The 18,611-nt window shown below is 48.4% G+C and overlaps 1 pseudogene; it reads left to right on the forward strand.

The window, feature by feature from the left end:
• Window positions 1–16,168, forward strand: part of LOC123485720 — a 33,436-nt pseudogene extending 17,268 nt beyond the window's left edge.
• The last annotated feature ends 2,443 nt before the right edge of the window (window positions 16,169–18,611 follow it).

Consider the following 18,611-nt stretch of genomic DNA (forward strand, 5'->3'; position numbering starts at 1 on the left):
GCTAAGCGCCTGTTTCGCTTCACCAAGGAACTCGCGGGCGTGGCCGACTTCGTGATCGGGTTCAAGGCGTTGGCTGTGGAGAGTGGGTGGAATGAGGAGTCTCTGCAAGCGGCCTTTTAGCAGGGTCTGTCGGAGCAGCTCAAGGATGAGTTGATCTCCTATCCGGGCCTAGTGACCTGGACAGCTTGGTAGCCTTGTCTATTCGGGTGGATAGTCGAGTCCGCCCGAGGAGAAGCAATGGGTCGTCCAATCGATCAGCTTCTCAGTTCCCATGGGTCGGGTGTGGTGGACCAGAACACGTGCGACCACAAAGGTTAGTGGAGGGTCCTCTCTCCGAATTCTGAACCCATGCAAGTGGGGCGGTTAACCAAGGAGGAGCGATCAACATGGGCGATAAGACCAACTGCTGCCTCTACTGTCGTAGCTCGGGACATTACATCTCCACTTGTTCCCGGCGGTCGTCAAACTGCCCGGCCATCGATTGGGAGGACTTTTGAGCAGTTTTCCCAACCTCTCAGTACCTCTGTCCAGAACCCGTTTCCCGGCTACCCTTGTGAACAGGAATCAGAGCTTAGCGATTAACGCTTTTATCGGATTCAGGTGCGATGGAAGCTTTCTTGATGCGAGTTGGTGGAACAGCTGGGGCTTTCCAGAGAGCAATTGCGGAAGCCATTAGGCGACCACTCTGAGCGGCAGTAGTCTACAGTATCCGCGATGAGGACTGAACCGGTTAAGATGCTGTTGTCGAGGGATCATTAGGAGATGATTTGTTCTTCATTCTGCCGTCTTCCCATGTTCCTCTGGTCCTTGGATACCCCTGGCTGAAGGAACACAATCCCGGTCGATTGGGTGACGGGCAGGGAGTAGCGAAGTTGGAGCCTTGATTGTCATGCTAACTGTCTCAAGACTGCCTGTCCCCATTCGGTTCCCAGTCAGGTGATTGAGGCTAAACCCCCAGATTTGTCCCCGGTTCCCGAGACATATCACGATTTTGGGAAGTGTTCAGTAAGCAGAAGGCTCTGTCACTCCCTCCCCACCGACTCATATGATTGTGCCATCCAACCTGTTCCTGGAGCTGTCTACCCCAAGGGAAAGGTTATGCAGTATCTCCCGCCCTGAGCGCATTGAGGCTTCGGAGACCTACATCAAAGGAGTCCCCTAGCTGCTGGTCTCGTTAGATCCTCTCTCGTCATCACCACTGGGGGCAGGATTCTTCTTTTGGTGAAGGATGGCTCTCTTCGACCGTCAGTATTGATTATCGGGGTTGAATGACATCACGGTCAAGAACAAGTATCCCCTGCCCTTGATGAGTTCACGCCTTCGACTCCTTACAGGTGCCCTGCGGTGTTCACCAAGCTGACCTCTCTGGTATCACATGGTCGGATCAGAAGGAGGCAGTGGTTGACGGGTTTCAATACCGTGGGTCGCCGGTATCAGGTGATGCCGTTTGGACTGACCAATGCTCCAGCCCGGTATTCCAGAGTATGGTGAAACCTGGCGTCTGAGAGATATGATCGGTCTCTTTGTGTTTGTTTACCTGGATGACATTCCTGATCCTTTCCGAGGAACCTTCCCGACCCGCGTCCAGCATGTTCGGCAAGGTTCTGAGCGGTGTTGGAGAATCAGCCTGTTCGTGAAGGCCGAGAAGTGCGAGTTTCACGCCCACACGACATCCTTTCTCGGGTACATCATCTCCAGGAGAGATTAGGATGGACCAGGGAGGAAGGATTAGAGCGGTTCTGGAATGGGCCCAGCGATCCGATGCGAGAGTGCAGCTCCAGAGATTTTTGGGGTTTCTGCGAATTTCTACCGCGAGAGTCATCCCGGATTACAGCCGTGTGGCAGCCGCTCTCGTTGCGGCCTTGGCTTCGAGTATCAGGAGCTTCAGAGTGGAATCCGGAGGCGGATCGAGCGTTTCTGGATTTGAAGAGGCGATTCACCGCGCGCACCGATTCTCTCTCACCGGACCACGGCCACGTCAGGATCATCGTTGAAGTGGGCCCAGCGTCTGATGTGGGAGTTGGCGCCACCTGTCTGCCATGCGATGCTCCACGGACAGTAAACTCCATCCCTGCGCCTACTACTCTCAGTCGCCTTTCGCCTGCGGAGAGGAATTTGCGATGTGGGTAACCGGGAGCTTCTCGCGCAGTTGAAACTTGCCTCGGAGGAGTGGCGCCACTGGTTGGAGGGGCGGAGCAGCCGTTTGTGTCTGGGCTGACCACAAGAATCTTGCTTACGTGCTGTCGGCTAGGCGTCTCAACTCCCGTCCAGGTAGGTGGTTTGTTTTTTCGGGACGATTCAATTTTTTCCCTGGCGTTCCGACCTGGATCTAAGAAGCGGCAAAGCGGACGCCTTGTCTCGGATGTTCTCCAAGACGGAGGAGAGTGGGTCCAAGACCGAGACAATTCTTCCCCGGAACTGCGTCGTGGGAGCTGTTAGGTGGAAAGATTGAGGAGGAGTGATGGCGGCTCTTGGGCGTAGCGGTCCCGGCGGATCCCGTCCGGTTGTTTGTGCCGCCTGAAGTCCGAGTTCGTCCTGCGGTCCTCAAATGGTCCCACGCCAGCAAGATGGCTTGTCACCTCGTGGCTCGGGCGATAGCGTTTCTTCGCAGGCGTTTTGGTGGCCTGCCATGGCCGAGATACCGGGGGTTATGTTGCTGCACTGTCCAGTGTGTGCGCAGAATAAGAGTACCAATCGGCCCAGCTCTGGACACTTCACCCCCTTCCTATTTCCCGGCGACCATGGTCGCATCTGGCCCCTGGACTTTGTCACTTTGGGTTGCCCGCTTCTGAGGGGAACACGGTCGTTCTGACTATCGTGGACAGATTCAGCTTAAGTTCGCCCACTTTATTGCCAATTGCCAAGCTTCCCTCTGCCTCGGAGGCGTCCGAGATCCTGGTTAGGGGAGGTTTTCAGGGTCCACGGGTTGCCCAGTGATATATCGTTTCCAGACCGTGGCCCTCAGTTTACTCGCTGTCTGGAAGTCCTTCTGTTTGGCCATTGGAGCTACAGTCAGTCTCACATCTGGTTTTCACCCCCAATCTAATGGTCAGGCGGAGAAGCCAAGCAGAAGATGGAATCCACGCTTCACGCTGCCTGGCCTCTTCCAACCCACACCTCCTGGGTCTCTCTCAGTTGCCTTGGGTTGAGTATGCCCACAATACTCTCCCTACATCTGCCCACTGGGATGTCTCCCTTCCCAGTGCCTGTATGGCTATAGGCAACCGCCCTTGTTCCCTTCTCAGGAGAGGGGAGCTCTCAGTGCCTTCTGTTCAGGCCCATATGTCAATCGTGGGTGCCACGGACCTGGCATGTCGGGGCCAAGCACTCCAGCAAGTTCGGACGGTATCAGCTCCAGCGGAATCGTCGCCGGATCACGCTCCCACCTACACCATCGGAGATAGGGTCTGGGTTGGCTACGGGATCTTCGCTTTACGGACTGAGTCTGGAACAGTTGTTCCGAGTTCATTGGTCCGTTTGTGGTGGGAAGGTGATCAATCCGGTGGCAGTTCGAGCTCAAACTCCCGAAGGGCAGCTCAGAGTCCATCCCACCTTTCATGTCTCCTGCCTCAAGCCTGTTTTCCTCAGTCCTCTGTTGCCTCCTCCGCCTCCTCCCTCCTCCTCTCGGATGATCGGAGGTGGTCCCTGCCTACACGGTGCGGCGCATCATGGATTCCAGCAGGCGGGGCCGGGGTTTCCAGTATCTGCGTGGACTGGGGGGGGTATGGTCCTGAAGAGAGGAGTTGGATTCCGCGGCGACAGATCCTAGATGCTGACCTCATCCGTAGCCTTCTACCGCCTCCATCTGGCGCTCCGGGGGAGTCCGCCCGGTGGCGTTCCGGGGGTACTGTAAGCGATCCCGGCAGTCTGAGTGGGTCCTGTCTGTCGGACTGATAAATTGTTCTGGTAATCTCCAGTTTCCCGAGGGTTCCTGGGCAACGCTCGGGGGGAGCTCTTGATTTCGCACCTGCATCCCATCAGCAATCTGCACACCTGGTCTGATCATCACCCTTCTTGGGCTCTGGCTAACATCCAATTCCTCGGATGGGTAGCCATGAACATCTGCTCGTAGGAACCTTCATACAACCTCTGCCTGGTGGTGCGGCTGCCGAGCCATATCGGATCAACCACTGCACCCCCCAACAGCTAATCAAAACGCCGCCTTCGCTCTGTTCCCTGGATCACCTCAACATCACTCTTGAATTTGTAAATAAACACTCACCTTCGTTTCCAGTAACCTTGTCCTGGTCTGCTTCTGGGTTTCTGGCTTTTTTTGTAACTCGTGATACCGCTGGGTTGGGTTGAATCACGAGCGATGTGTGTGTGTGTGTGTGTGTGTGTGTGTGTGTTTTGGGGCTCAGGGAGGAAGGGCCTAGTCATGGGGCAGTGTGTGTGTGTGTGTGTGTGTGTTGTGTGTGTGTGTGTATGTGTGTTGTGTGTGTGTGTGTGTGTGTGTGTGTGTGTGTGTGTGTGTGTGTGTGTGTGTGTGTGTGTGTGTGTGTGTGTGTGAGTGCAGTAGACTATGTGAGAAAGAAGAGGCCAATGGGCGCGCCCCTAGTGATCAGTTGGACTGAGACAGAGGAACAGCATGCACTATAACAGGTAGGAGACGGCAACAGGTAGGAAACACCAACAGGTAGAAACAGCCAGGTAGGAAACAGCAACAGGAAGGAGACAGCAACAGGTGGAAACAGCAACAGGAAGGAACAGCAACGGGAAGGAGACAGCAACAGGTTACTTCATTAATTTATTGATTTATTATCATTGATTTAGTATTATTTATATATTTGTTTGTATATTTGTTTCTAATTTATATTTAATCACAGGTAGAATACAGCAACAGGTTTATAAGGAATTATCATTTAATTACTATTATATATTCATATTTATTTATTGGTCTATATATATTGGTTATTTATTGCTTCATTATCTGGTATTACATGGGAGAACAACAAGTCACTGGTTTTATTTATAGCAGGCTACAAGCACATTGTGGATTGAGTGGATTGAGTTTATGGGTGAAGTGCTTTGGAGATGCTCCTTTGTCAGAGCACTGGACCTTATCTTCATTCTGTGAAACATTATTAGAGAGAACGTTAACTGGGAATCTTATAAGCGGTGGGATAAACAGTTGCACAACAAAAGCTCTCATCCGACTTGCCGTTCTTAGTCGGTGGGGAGAGATGTCTGTTGCACCACCACCCACAGAATCAAGAAAGAGCTATCACTCTGTCAGTCCTTTCTGTTATCTTGTTGCCTTACGTGATCAAGGAGATTTTTGCGATTGGGTTTTCATGCCTGTGCAAACAGGGTCCTTGCAAATCTAGAACACTTTTGATATTTGTTTTAGAAAGTAGAACTTGTTTTGTTTTCTTTGGCTTCGATAAAGTTATTCGGAGGGAAAGGGAATTATTGGGAATCATGAAGGGAATTATAACAAGAGAATAGTTAATTTCAGAGATAACAGAGATTTTGCTGCAGCTGGCAGCAACATTCGAAAACATCTCCAATCCTTTGTGTGATCTGATGAGTGTGGAGTCTAGGCTGAGCTGGGCTTGTGTCTCTGAAATTAACCATTCTCTTTGTTGAGTGTGGAGTTCTAGGCTGAGCTGGGTTGGGCTTGGCACTCAAAAATGGACCAGCCTTTGTTTCAACTCTCTAACTGTCTGTATCCCTCTGCGCTCTTCTCTGTCTCTCTCACTTTCTCTCTCTCTCTCTGCTCTTCTCTCTCTAAGGGGCTTTATTGGAATTGAAAACATATGTTTACATTGCCAAGAACAAGTCAAATATACAGTCACAAATTAACAGTTAACATTACACACACAAATGAATAAAGACTACCTTTTTTTTCCTTCTCAAAATGAATAAAGACTCTCTACTTTCTCTCCACTCCATCTCCAGTATGTGTTGGCTGGGTCTCCTGGTGGTGTGGTGGTGACCTTGACCCCGGACCCTGGCACAGTTTCCCAGAGAATGTGTCACCCCCAGAGGGGCTACGGATGGCCAGTGCTGCCCCTCTCCCACTGGAGCCCTGGATGACCAGTGTGGTTCTGCCACAGGGAGGGGTCAGTGTGTGTCTTAGCTGCCGACAGCCATCGCCACGGCCCCCAGTACCCACATGATGGCGGGGCGACCGGGAGCGCTGGCCGTTAGGGTTCTTTAACCGGACGTGCCGGCGTAAGGGGAACTTGCGGGGTATAACTGTGGCGGTGCCGACACGGACTCACCGGACTAACTGTGATCAGAGGATATCCGTAGGTAAAGAGAAAGGCAGCTTTATTTATCCTGCACCTATTGGTTTACTCTCTTTCCTGCTTCTTTTCAAATATATGCATCCATGTATTTCTTTATCAGGGACCATCTAAGGTTTCTAACATACAGTATTTGATGCATCCCTCTCTTTCCCTCCTTTTCTCCCTTCTCCCTCTCTTCTCCTCCTCCCTCCCTCCCCTCCTCCTCCCTCCCTCCCTCCCTCCCAGTCAGGAGGAATGTGATGCAGATGAGTTCAGCAGAGAAGCAGGCGGATTTGTGAACTCTCTGGACCAGGCCAAGAGGACCGTCCACCCTGACCTGGTCATCTGCACCACGACGGTAACCAGTCTGACGGTGCTGTGATCCTGTCTCAATGATCGGAGATTGATTGCTTCGCCGAGTTAGTCTGCTTGGGTTGGAACCAAATAACTGATACTTCATTACCACTCATCTATTTAAATCTAATCTTATTCGTCACATGCTTCGTAAAACATCAGTTGTAGTTGAAGGGTGCTTCCTTACGGGCCCTTCCCAACAATTCAGAGAGAAAGAAGATCGAGAAATAATAGAATAAGTAATAAAACAAATCTACACAATTGTCTGGAGGCTAGAGGTTGAGAATTTGGAGTTTAGAGATTAGAGATTTGGAGCCTAGAGGTTAGAGAGTGGAGTTTGGAGGATTGGAGGATTGGAGGCTAGAGTTTAGAGAATTGGAGACTAGAGGTTAGAGAATTGGAGTTTGGAGGATTGGAGGATTGGAGGCTAGAGTTTAGAGAATTGGAGACTAGAGGTTAGAGAATTGGAGTTTGGAGGATTGGAGGATTGGAGGCTAGAGTTTAGAGAATTGGAGACTAGAGGTTAGAGAATTTGGGTTGGAGGATTGGAGGATTGGAGGCTAGAGTTTAGAGAATTGGAGACTAGAGGTTAGAGAATTGGAGTTTGAGGATTGGAGGATTGGAGGCTAGAGTTTAGAGAATTGGAGTTTGAGTTGGAGTTGGAGGCTAGAGTTTAGAGAATTGGAGTTTGGAGGATTGGAGGATTGGAGGCTAGAGGTTAGAGAATTGGAGTTTGGAGGATTGGAGGATTGGAGGCTAGAGTTTAGAGAATTGGAGTTTGGAGGATTGGAGGATTGGAGGCTAGAGGTTAGAGAATTGGAGTTTGGAGGATTGGAGGATTGGAGGCTAGAGTTTAGAGAATTGGAGACTAGAGGTTAGAGAATTGGAGTTTGGAGGATTGGAGGATTGGAGGCTAGAGTTTAGAGAATTGGAGACTAGAGGTTAGAGAGTGGAGTTTGGAGGATTGGAGGATTGGAGGCTAGAGTTTAGAGGATTGGAGACTAGAGGTTAGAGAATTGGAGTTTGGAGGATTGGAGGATTGGGGGCTAGAGTTTAGAGAATTGGAGACTAGAGGTTAGAGAAGTGGAGTTTGGAGGATTGGAGGATTGGAGGCTAGAGTTTAGAGAATTGGAGTTTGGAGGATTGGAGGATTGGAGGCTAGAGTTTAGAGAATTGGAGTTTGGAGGATTGGAGGATTGGAGGCTAGAGGTTAGAGAATTGGAGTTTGGAGGATTGGAGGATTGGAGGCTAGAGTTTAGAGAATTGGAGTTTGGAGGATTGGAGGATTGGAGGCTAGAGTTTAGAGAATTGGAGTTTGGAGGATTGGAGGATTGAGGCTAGAGATTAGAGATTTGGAGTTTGGAGGATTGGAGGATTGGAGGCTAGAGATTAGAGATTTGGAGGCTAGAGGTTAGAGAATTGGAGGCTAGAGTTCAGAGAATTGGATTGGAGCTTGGTTGTGCATTAAACTCCGCTTGTGCCACATTATCATTGAGGAAAACCTCATCTCTCTCCAGTTACCAGGAGGTGTAGTGGTCCGGATGGTAACACCCCTCAGTTTGAGAACATCACCATCTATAACTACTTTGTGTGGACACACTACTACTCTGTCAGCTAAAACCTACATGGGGGGCGGGGCAGGCTGGCTTTTGGGGGTGTGGACTTTTCTCATGAGGGACGGGATTTGTCACCTGGCACAGGTTCCACCTGCTGCAGCTGGAGAGAGAGATATGCAGGTGAGTGAGAAAGGAGGTATGGAGGGCATGTGTGTGAGAGAGGGGGGTATGGAGTGCATGTGTGTGTGTGTGTGTGTGTGTGTGTGTGTGTGTGATAGAGAGAGAGAGAGAGAGAGAGAGAGAGAGAGAGAGAGAGAGAGAGAGAGAGAGAGAGAGAGAGAGGGAGAGAGAAAGTGTGTATGTGTGTGTTTGTGTGTGTATTCAAGTATCCAGCCAAGCAGGGTTATAAACTGTAAAATTGATCCTTACCATAGATGTCTTCTCTATCCATCTCTCCATCTCTCCATCCCTCTCCATCTCTCCATCCTCTCCATCCTCTCCATCTCTCCATCCCTCCATCTCTCCATCCTCTCCATCCTCTCCATCCTCTCCATCCCTCTCCATCTCTCCATCCTCTCCATCTCTCTCCATCTCTCCATCTCTCCATCCTCTCCATCTCTCCATCTCTCCATCCTCTCCATCCTCTCCATCCTCTCCATCCTCTCCATCCCTCTCCATCTCTCCATCTCTCCATCTCTCCATCCTCTCCATCTCTCCATCTCTCCATCCTCTCCATCTCTCCATCCTCTCCAGGACATGTTAGGTGACGCCACCTTTGCCCTCCCCTACTGGAACTTTGCCATTGGCGGCAGTGAGTGTGACGTGTGTACTGGCGACCTCCTGGGGAGCCAGGTCTGCCTTCGATATGAACAGCCTCAGCCCCAACTCTGTCTTCTCCCAGTGGAGGGTGATCTGTGAGAGTGTAGAGGACTACGACACTCTGGGAACCATCTGTAACAGTGAGCATGATATGTCCTAACACCTTGTAAACACTACGACACTCTGGGAACCATCTGTAACAGTGAGCATGATATGTCCTAACACCTTGTAGACACTACGACACTCTGGGAACCATCTGTAACAGTGAGCATGATATGTCCTAACACCTTGTAGACACTAAGACACTCTGGGAACCATCTGTAACAGTGAGCATGATATGTCCTAACACCTTGTAGACACTACGACACTCTGGGAACCATCTGTAACAGTGAGCATGATATGTCCTAACACCTTGTAGACACTACAACACTCTGGGAACCATCTGTAACAGTGAGCATGATATGTCCTAACACCTTGTAAACACTACAACACTCTGGGAACCATCTGTAACAGTGAGCATGATATGTCCTAACACCTTGTAGACACTACAACACTCTGGGAACCATCTGTAACAGTGAGCATGATATGTCCTAACACCTTGTAGACACTACGACACTCTGGGAACCATCTGTAACAGTGAGCATGATATGTCCTAACACCTTGTAAACACTACAACACTCTGGGAACCATCTGTAACAGTGAGCATGATATGTCCTAACACCTTGTAGACACTACAACACTCTGGGAACCATCTGTAACAGTGAGCATGATATGTCCTAACACCTTGTAGACACTACAACACTCTGGGAACCATCTGTAACAGTGAGCATGATATGTCCTAACACCTTGTAAACACTACAACACTCTGGGAACCATCTGTAACAGTGAGCATGATATGTCCTAACACCTTGTAGACACTACGACACTCTGGGAACCATCTGTAACAGTGAGCATGATATGTCCTAACACCTTGTAAACACTACGACACTCTGGGAACCATCTGTAACAGTGAGCATGATATGTCCTAACACCTTGTAAACACTACAACACTCTGGGAACCATCTGTAACAGTGATGACAACCAGAGTATTATTACTAACCCTGTGCTATGGAGACCGAGCATGCTTTTTTAGTCCAGTACTAGGGTTGATCTGGGGCAGAGAAACTGACAGTTACTAACCCAAGACTGATCTGGGGCAGGGAAAGTGACAGTAACTAACCCAAGACTGATCTGGGGCAGGGAAAGTGACAGTAACTAACCCAAGACTGATCTGGGGCAGGGAAAGTGACAGTAACTAACCCAAGACTGATGTGGGGTCAGAGAAACTGACAGTTACTAACCCAAGACTGATCTGGGGGCAGAGAAACTGACAGTAACTAACCCAAGACTGATCTGGGGCAGGGGAAAGTGACATTAACTAACCCAAGACTGATCTGGGGCAGGGGAAAGTGACAGTAACTAACCCAAGACTGATCTGGCGCAGGGAAAGTGACAGTAACTAACCCAAGACTGATGTGGGGCAGAGAAACTGACAGTTACTAACCCAAGACTGATCTGGGGCAGGAAAGTGACAGTAACTAACCCAAGACTGATCTGGGGCAGGGAAAGTGACAGTAACTAACCCAAGACTGATCTGGGGCAGGGAAAGTGACAGTAACTAACCCAAGACTGATCTGGGGCAGGAAAGTGACAGTAACTAACCCAAGACTGATCTGGGCAGGAAAGTGACAGTAACTAACCCAAGACTGATCTGGTGCAGGGAAGTGACAGTAACTAACCCAAGACTGATCTGGGGCAGAGAAACTGACAGTAACTAACCCAAGACTGATCTGGGGCAGGGAAAGTGACATTAACTAACCCAAGACTGATCTGGGGCAGGGAAAGTGACAGTAACTAACCCAAGACTGATGTGGGGCAGAGAAACTGACAGTTACTAACCCAAGACTGATCTGGGGCAGGGAAAGTGACAGTAACTAACCCAAGACTGATCTGGGGCAGGAAAGTGACAGTAACTAACCCAAGACTGATCTGGGGCAGGGAAAGTGACAGTAACTAACCCAAGACTGATCTGGGGCAGGGAAAGTGACATTAACTAACCCAAGACTGATCTGGCGCAGGGAAAGTGACAGTAACTAACCCAAGACTGATCTGGGGCAGAGAGAAACTGACAGTTACTAACCCAAGACTGATCTGGGGCAGGGAAAGTGACAGTAACTAACCCAAGAGCTGAAAGTGAAGTAACTAACCCAAGACTGATCTGGGGCAGGGAAAGTGACAGTAACTAACCCAAGACTGATCTGGGGCAGGGAAAGTGACAGACTAACCCAGACTGATCTGGGGCAGGGAAAGTGACAGTAACTAACCCAAGGGGCAGGAGTGACAGTAACTAACCCAAGACTGATCTGGGGCAGGGAAAGTGACAGACAACCCAAGACTGATCTGGGGCAGGGAAAGTGACAGTAACTAACCCAAGACTGATCTGGGGCAGGGAAAGTGACAGTAACACTAACCCAAGACTGATCTGGGGCAGGGAAAGTGACAGTAACTAACCCAAGACTGTGCCACTCTGGATAATGGGAACCATCTGTAACAGTGATTTTGGTTGGACCTGAGAATTAGTACTGGCTAGTGATTTCTCTGGGCTTTGGAAGGAATTATAACTAACACACAATGAACAAAGGGTCCTGAAGGTCTGAAGTAAGGGAATCAGTATTATAATATGCTTTCACATGACTCCAGATTAGGAGATTAGTCTGGTTGGTATGCATAATCTGGGCCAGATTACAACACTCACTTCCTCCTACTTTTGTCTCAGTAAATGTCCTACAATTTCCTAGGGATTCAAAATTGCATCAATTGGGAGAGGAGTGAGGGTGTGTGACCTGACAGAACATGAGAGGAGTGAGGGTGTGTGACCTGACAGAACATATGAGAGGAGTGAGGGTGTGTGACCTGACAGAACATGAGAGGAGTGAGGTGTGTGACCTGACAGAACATATGAGAGGAGTGGGGTGTGTGACCTGACAGAACATGAGAGGAGTGAGGGGTGTGTGACCTGACAGAACATGGTTTACTTATTATGGTGTGATTTCCTAATATGGGCATTATTAGGCTTAGGAGGAAGAAGTCTGCCAGTCTATTGGTTCTCTTTGATCAAGAGGAATTACACTCAAATAGACAGAACACAGCTATGCAGTAGCTCCTCGTGTGTGTGTGTGTGTGTTTGAGAGAGAGAGAGAGAGAGAGAGAGAGAGAGAGAGACAGAGAGATTTTCCTGACCTGTGACCACATGACCTAACCAGGGGGAAAACTCTGAAACGATTCCTCCATTCCTTGCCTCCCTCTCAAAGCTCATTGGAGGAAAGGATCCAATCAAGGTCCTTCCCCTTCGAGCCCGTCCTCCAGTGAGCTTTGAGAGGGAGGTGAGGACTGATGAAGGAGAGGGTTTAACAGCTAGCTAAAGCTACGTTTCCAGACAGAGCCAAGGAGTTTGGCTTTTGCCCAAGGAAAAACACCCTATTCCATTTATAGTGCACTACTTTAGACCAGAACCCCCTTTATAGTGCACTACTTTAGACCAGAGCCCCTTTATAGTGCACTACTTTAGACCAGAGCCCCTTTATAGTGCACTACTTTTGACCAGAACCCCTTTATAGTGCACTACTTTAGACCAGAGCCCCTTTATAGTGCACTACTTTAGACCAGAGCCCCTTTATAGTGCACTACTTTAGACCAGAGCCCCTTTATAGTGCACTACTTTAGACCAGAGCCCCTTTATAGTGCACTACTTTAGACCAGAGCCCCTTTATAGTGCACTACTTTAGACCAGAGCCCCTTTATAGTGCACTACTTTAGACCGACCAGAGCCCCTTTATAGTGCACTACTTTAGACCAGAGCCCCTTTATAGTGCACTACTTTAGACCAGAGCCCCTTTATAGTGCACTACTTTAGACCAGAGCCCCTTTATAGTGCACTACTTTTGTCAACACTATGTAGGGAATAGGGTGCCATTTGAGATGCATCCATAGTAAATGTGGACGTTGACCAGTTGATCTGTGATCCCTAAGTTTAGAGACCAATACTTTTTGACATGTGAACCCTCTGTGCCCTATAGATTCAGAGACGTGTGACCCCTAAACCCTAACCTATGACCCCTATAGATTCAGATACCTGTGACCCCTAAACCCTAACCTATGACCCCTATAGATTCAGATACCTGTGACCCCTAAACCCTAACCTATGACCCCTATAGATTCAGATACCTGTGACCCCTAAACCCTAACCTATGACCCCTATAGATTCAGATACCTGTGACCCCTAAACCCTAACCTATGAGCCTATAGATTCAGATACCTGTGACCCCTAAACCCTAACCTATGACCCCTATAGATTCAGATACCTGTGACCCCTAAACCTAACCTATTACCCCTATAGATTCAGAGACGTGTGACCCCTAAACCCTAATCTATGACCCCTATAGATTCAGATACCTGTGACCCCTAAACCCTAACCTATGACCCCTATAGATTCAGAGACGTGTGACCCCTAAACCCCTAACCTATGACCCCTATAGATTCAGAGACGTGTGACCCCTAAACCCTAACCTATGACCCCTATAGATTCAGAGACCCTCTGACCCCTAAACCCTAACCTATGACCCCTATAGATTCAGATACCTCTGACCCCTAAACCCCTAACCTATGACCCTATAGATTCAGATACCTCTGACCCCTAACCCTAACCTATGACCCTATAGATTCAGAGACCTGTGACCCCTAACCTATGACCCTATAGATTCAGAGACCTGTGACCCCTAACCCCTAACCTATGACCCTATAGATTCAGAGACCTGTGACCCCCTAACCCCTAACCTATGACCCTATAGATTCAGAGACCAGTCCCATCAGGAGGAACCCAGCAGGTAACGTGGCACGTCCCATGGTACAGAGGCTGCCTGAACCCCAGGATGTAGTGGACTGTCTGGACCTCAAAACCTTCGATACCCCCCCTTACTATTCCACCTCTTCAGAGAGCTTCAGGAACACCGTAGAGGGTGAGGATATAATAGATCCCATTTAGCAGACACTTTTATCCAAAGCGACTTACAGTTATGCGTGCATACATTTTTCTCTCCTCCTCCTCTCCTCTCCTCCCTCTCTCTCCTCCCCTTCTCCTCCCTCCCTCTCTCCTCCCCCTCTCTCTCCTCCTCTCCCTCTCCTCCCTCTCTCCTCCCCCCTCTCTCTCCTCCTCCTCTCCTCCCTCTCTTTCCTCCCCTTCTCCTCTCTCTCCTCCCCTTCTCCTCCCTCCCTCTCTCTCCTCCCCCTCTCTCTCCTCCTCTCCTCTCCTCCCTCTCTTTCCTCCTCCTCTCCTGCCTCTCTCTCCTCCCCCTTCACCTCCCCCTCTCTCTCCTCCTCCCCCTCCTCCCCTTCTCCTCCCCATCTCTCTCCTCCTCCTCTCCTCCCCCCGCTCTCTCTCCGCTCCTCCCCTCTCCCTCCCTCTCCCCCTCTCTCTCCCCCTCTCTCTCCTCTCCTATCTCCTCCGCTCCTCCCCTCTCTCTCCGCTCCTCCCCCTCTCTCTCTCTCCTCTCCTCTCCTCCCTCCAGGCTACAGTGCCCCTCAGGGTGGCTATGACCCGGTGGTACGCAGCCTCCATAACTTGGCTCACCTGTTCCTCAACGGGACAGGAGGGCAGACACACCTGTCCCCCAACGACCCTATCTTTGTCCTGCTCCACACCTTCACTGATGCCATCTTTGATGAGTGGCTGAGCCGACACGCCCCAGGTACAATATGTCACACCTGCAACCAATCACAGAACACAAACAATTAATTCAAACAGACCAATGGGAAAGCATCTGCAGACACACAGCTGTCAGCTCTAACCTAACGTTCATGTGGTCCCCCAGGTGAGGCAGTGTACCCGGAGGAGAACGCTCCTATAGGTCACAACAGACAGTTCAACATGGTTCCCTTCTGGCCACCCGTCACCAACGCTGAGATGTTCCTCACAGCCCCCGAGAACCTGGGATACACCTACGAGGTCACATGGCCCAGTGAGTCACACACACACACACAGAACCTGGGATACACCTACGAGGTCACACGGCCCAGTGAGTCACACACACACACAGAGAACCTGGGATACACCTACGAGGTCACATGGCCCAGTGAGTCACACACACACACAGAACCTGGGATACACCTACGAGGTCACATGGCCCAGTGAGTCACACACACACACAGAACCTGGGATACACCTACGAGGTCACATGGCCCAGTGAGTCACACACACACACAGAGAACCTGGGATACACCTACGAGGTCACACGGCCCAGTGAGTCATCCACAGATACTGTATGACCTTTGAACTCTACGGTTATCTTCCAAATAGCACCCTATTCCCTACATAGTGCACTACTTTTAACCAGAGTCCAGGGAATAGTGGCCTTTTGGGACGTAACTGTAGTCTGACAGTTAACTGTAATACTGATAACTCTAGTGCAGGGCTAGAGCAAAAGCCTACACTCCCAGCTGAGAGGAGGGTCAGGCTATCCACCCTGTGTGGGTCTACATAATGTAGATAACTGTTAATTGTGTTATTATTTATGGGGGTAGATCAGCTTTAATATTGCAGATAGATTGTGGGTTCCATCAATATAATTGTATGCATCATTTCCAATCCCCTATATATATATATATATATATATATATATGTTTTTATTTTATTTTATTTATCAAACTGGTGCTTTTGCTCTCTTACCCGCAGCTTCGCCCCTACACCCTGTCCGAGATCATCACCATAGCGATCGTCGCCGTGGTGCTGGTGGCGGCGGTGGTGTCCGGCGTCATCGCGTGTGCCATGCGTGCCCGCTCGGCTGAGGGACTAGAGCCGTTGCTAGGGGAGACCTTCCGTCGCTACTCTGAGGATGACAGACGGAAGGACAAGAAGAGCCAGTCTGTAGTGTAGATACCAAGGGTACGTCTCAAACGGCACCCTGTCCCCTTTACAGTGCACTACTTTTGACCAGAACCCTATTGGTGCCATTCCCTATATAGTGCACTACTTTACCCTACGGTCCCTGGTCAAAAGTAGTGCACTATATTGAGGATAGGGTGCTATTTGAGATGCAGCCTAGACCAAGCCCTACCAGTGCCTAAACCATAACCCTATCTATAGTTTTTATTCCTTCTTCTAATAAAGTTGTACTGGTTTTGAAAACCTGTGGCTGAGTGTTTTCATAATATTCAATACCCTTTGGCCCGTATCCACAAAGCGTCTTACCAGAGTATAAGACTCAGAGAGTTTTGTGGATACGGGCCCTGGATTAGTAACCTGATCAGGCACCTTTTGTCCCAATACTGTAGTTTTTTTTTTGTAATTTTTTTTATTTAATTTTTTTTATAGGGGGGATGGATCAGCTTAATATTGCAGATAGATTGTATCTTCTATCAATGTAATTGTCTGCATCACTTCCAATCCCCCATGTTTTATTTTTTATTTTTTATATATATATTCCCCTTTATTACTTTTCAACCCCACCATCCTTTCCCTACTTGGAGTAAATTAGTGAACAACAATGCCCAGGCCTCTACTTCCGGTCTATACTTACTATCTACACCTTATGGACAGAGTTAATTTTACAATAATTCTATATCTATCTATATATATATATATATATATTTTTTTTTTTTTTGCTCCTGAACTTCTTCTACTCTCAACCTCTCCGATCATTTTCATGATGTCCATCCGGTTTGCTTCTAAATGCCATATCTTTCTAACTGTGCTCTTTCCCAAAAGCTCCCAACATACAACCTATATACTTATTATGGACACAGTATGCTTACATTATTAGCTATCTTTGTTATTATTTGTTGTTATTTGTTATTAGTCCCATCCTTCAACTCTATTCAATACCTCCCATCTATCTCTTAACACCATCCATATAGGATTTCTATTTGCCATATATATTTCAACCGTACTGTGATGTTTTATACTGTAGTTAGTGGTTCCTTCATAACAGTGTCCGGGGCGCCCTCATGTGGAGAATATACTGTACTGCGCTTCGCGGCGCCACTCGTCTACATCGAAGGCACTACATTAACATGCTTTGTGTGACGGTAACGCATGGGGGCTATGGAAAATGTTTTTCAAATGAAAATAGGCCGCCTACTAATAAAAAAAACGAATACATTCCAATTGCCAGTGCCGATGTAGACCGCAGCGAGTAGGCCTAAAATCACTTGCGCATTTAGTTTAGAAAAACGCCAATTCTCCTCCTTTAACAACCCCATTCATGGACTAAAACATTCCCGTCTTAATATAACCTGTCTTTTCCGATTTATCTGTTTGTGTTCTTGATAGGCTACTATGTAACATCGCTATTTAGACCTACATCTAGGCAACAATGGATCTACTGTGACAGTCCAAGCTGCGTTTATGTTTTTAGCGTTCTTCTGCATTTTTACAGTTTACACATTCTACAACTCAGTAGAAAACCAAAAAAAAAACGCATCCTTGTTACTAACATGTGTTCGCAAGTTACTCGTGTTTTTTCGTTGTTTAGCTCGGTCTAACAAACATTTCAAACTCATGGTTATTTCCTGGTTCTGATCAGCCGTTTGCTTGGCCCATAGAGAGTAATAGAGGCCTCTAGTGGCCAAAAGGCCATTATAGCATGGACAGCGCCATTGAGGGCTTCCACCATTTTAATGTAATCAACTGGGTGGGACTTCCAACTTCATTGGCTGATTCCTCCTGGTGACCCTGTGGAGTCATGTCTAACCGGGTCATAAGGAGGGATCAGCCAATCATGAATAAGGAAATGGACTACTTTGAAATAGAGATAGCCTCAATGGCGTTGCCCATGCTGTCGCAGATGCTATAATGGCACAGATACAAAGATGAGTCCTCTATCTATCTCTATGGTTCGGCCAAAGAGCGTCCACCGCCACAGGTGCGCACTGTTATTGATTGGCGCGATGTCATTGGGGAAGTCGAGTTTTGCCTAATATTCAATTATGTTTATTATTAATATGATTATTATTGTGTATATTGATTAGATATGAAAGGTCTAAAAACGTACTAGAATGTATGCAGATTGTGTAATATTGAGTAACATGACACCTTGTTTAAGCGCAATGGTGTCAGGCGGGGTAACTCGCCTCTAAAGGCAAGTCAGTCACGTGTTCACCCCCAGTTGAACACTCACCCCTCCAGCTTTGTGCTTCGTTCCCACGGTTAGAGGGCTGGCTGGCGGAATGACGTAACTTGAATTCCTATGGTTGGCACTGGCAGTCTGGAATTTCTAATATAGAAACGTATCACCTCCTCTTCCGCATTTAATGTGTGTATGCATTATCTTTATGTTCGATGATAAACTTTCAAAAGTATGTAAACGCCAGATGACGTCGAGAGGGAATCGAATGGTAACATTATGGCTCTTGTCTGTTGTTGCAGACAGGTCTCTGGCGGGTTATTAAGCACGGCTCGCAGCAGAAGCACACATTTGCGTAATAGCCTAGTGTAGACTATGACATTAAATAATGTTACCATTTACTATTATTAGGTGAAGAGTGTGTATTTCCTATGTAATGGATATTAACATCGGAACGGATCTGAGAGAGATGGAGAGAAAGATGGGTCGGAAGA

This window comes from Coregonus clupeaformis, unplaced genomic scaffold (genome assembly GCF_020615455.1).
Source record: "Coregonus clupeaformis isolate EN_2021a unplaced genomic scaffold, ASM2061545v1 scaf0817, whole genome shotgun sequence".
Classification (NCBI taxonomy): Eukaryota; Metazoa; Chordata; class Actinopteri; order Salmoniformes; family Salmonidae; genus Coregonus; species Coregonus clupeaformis.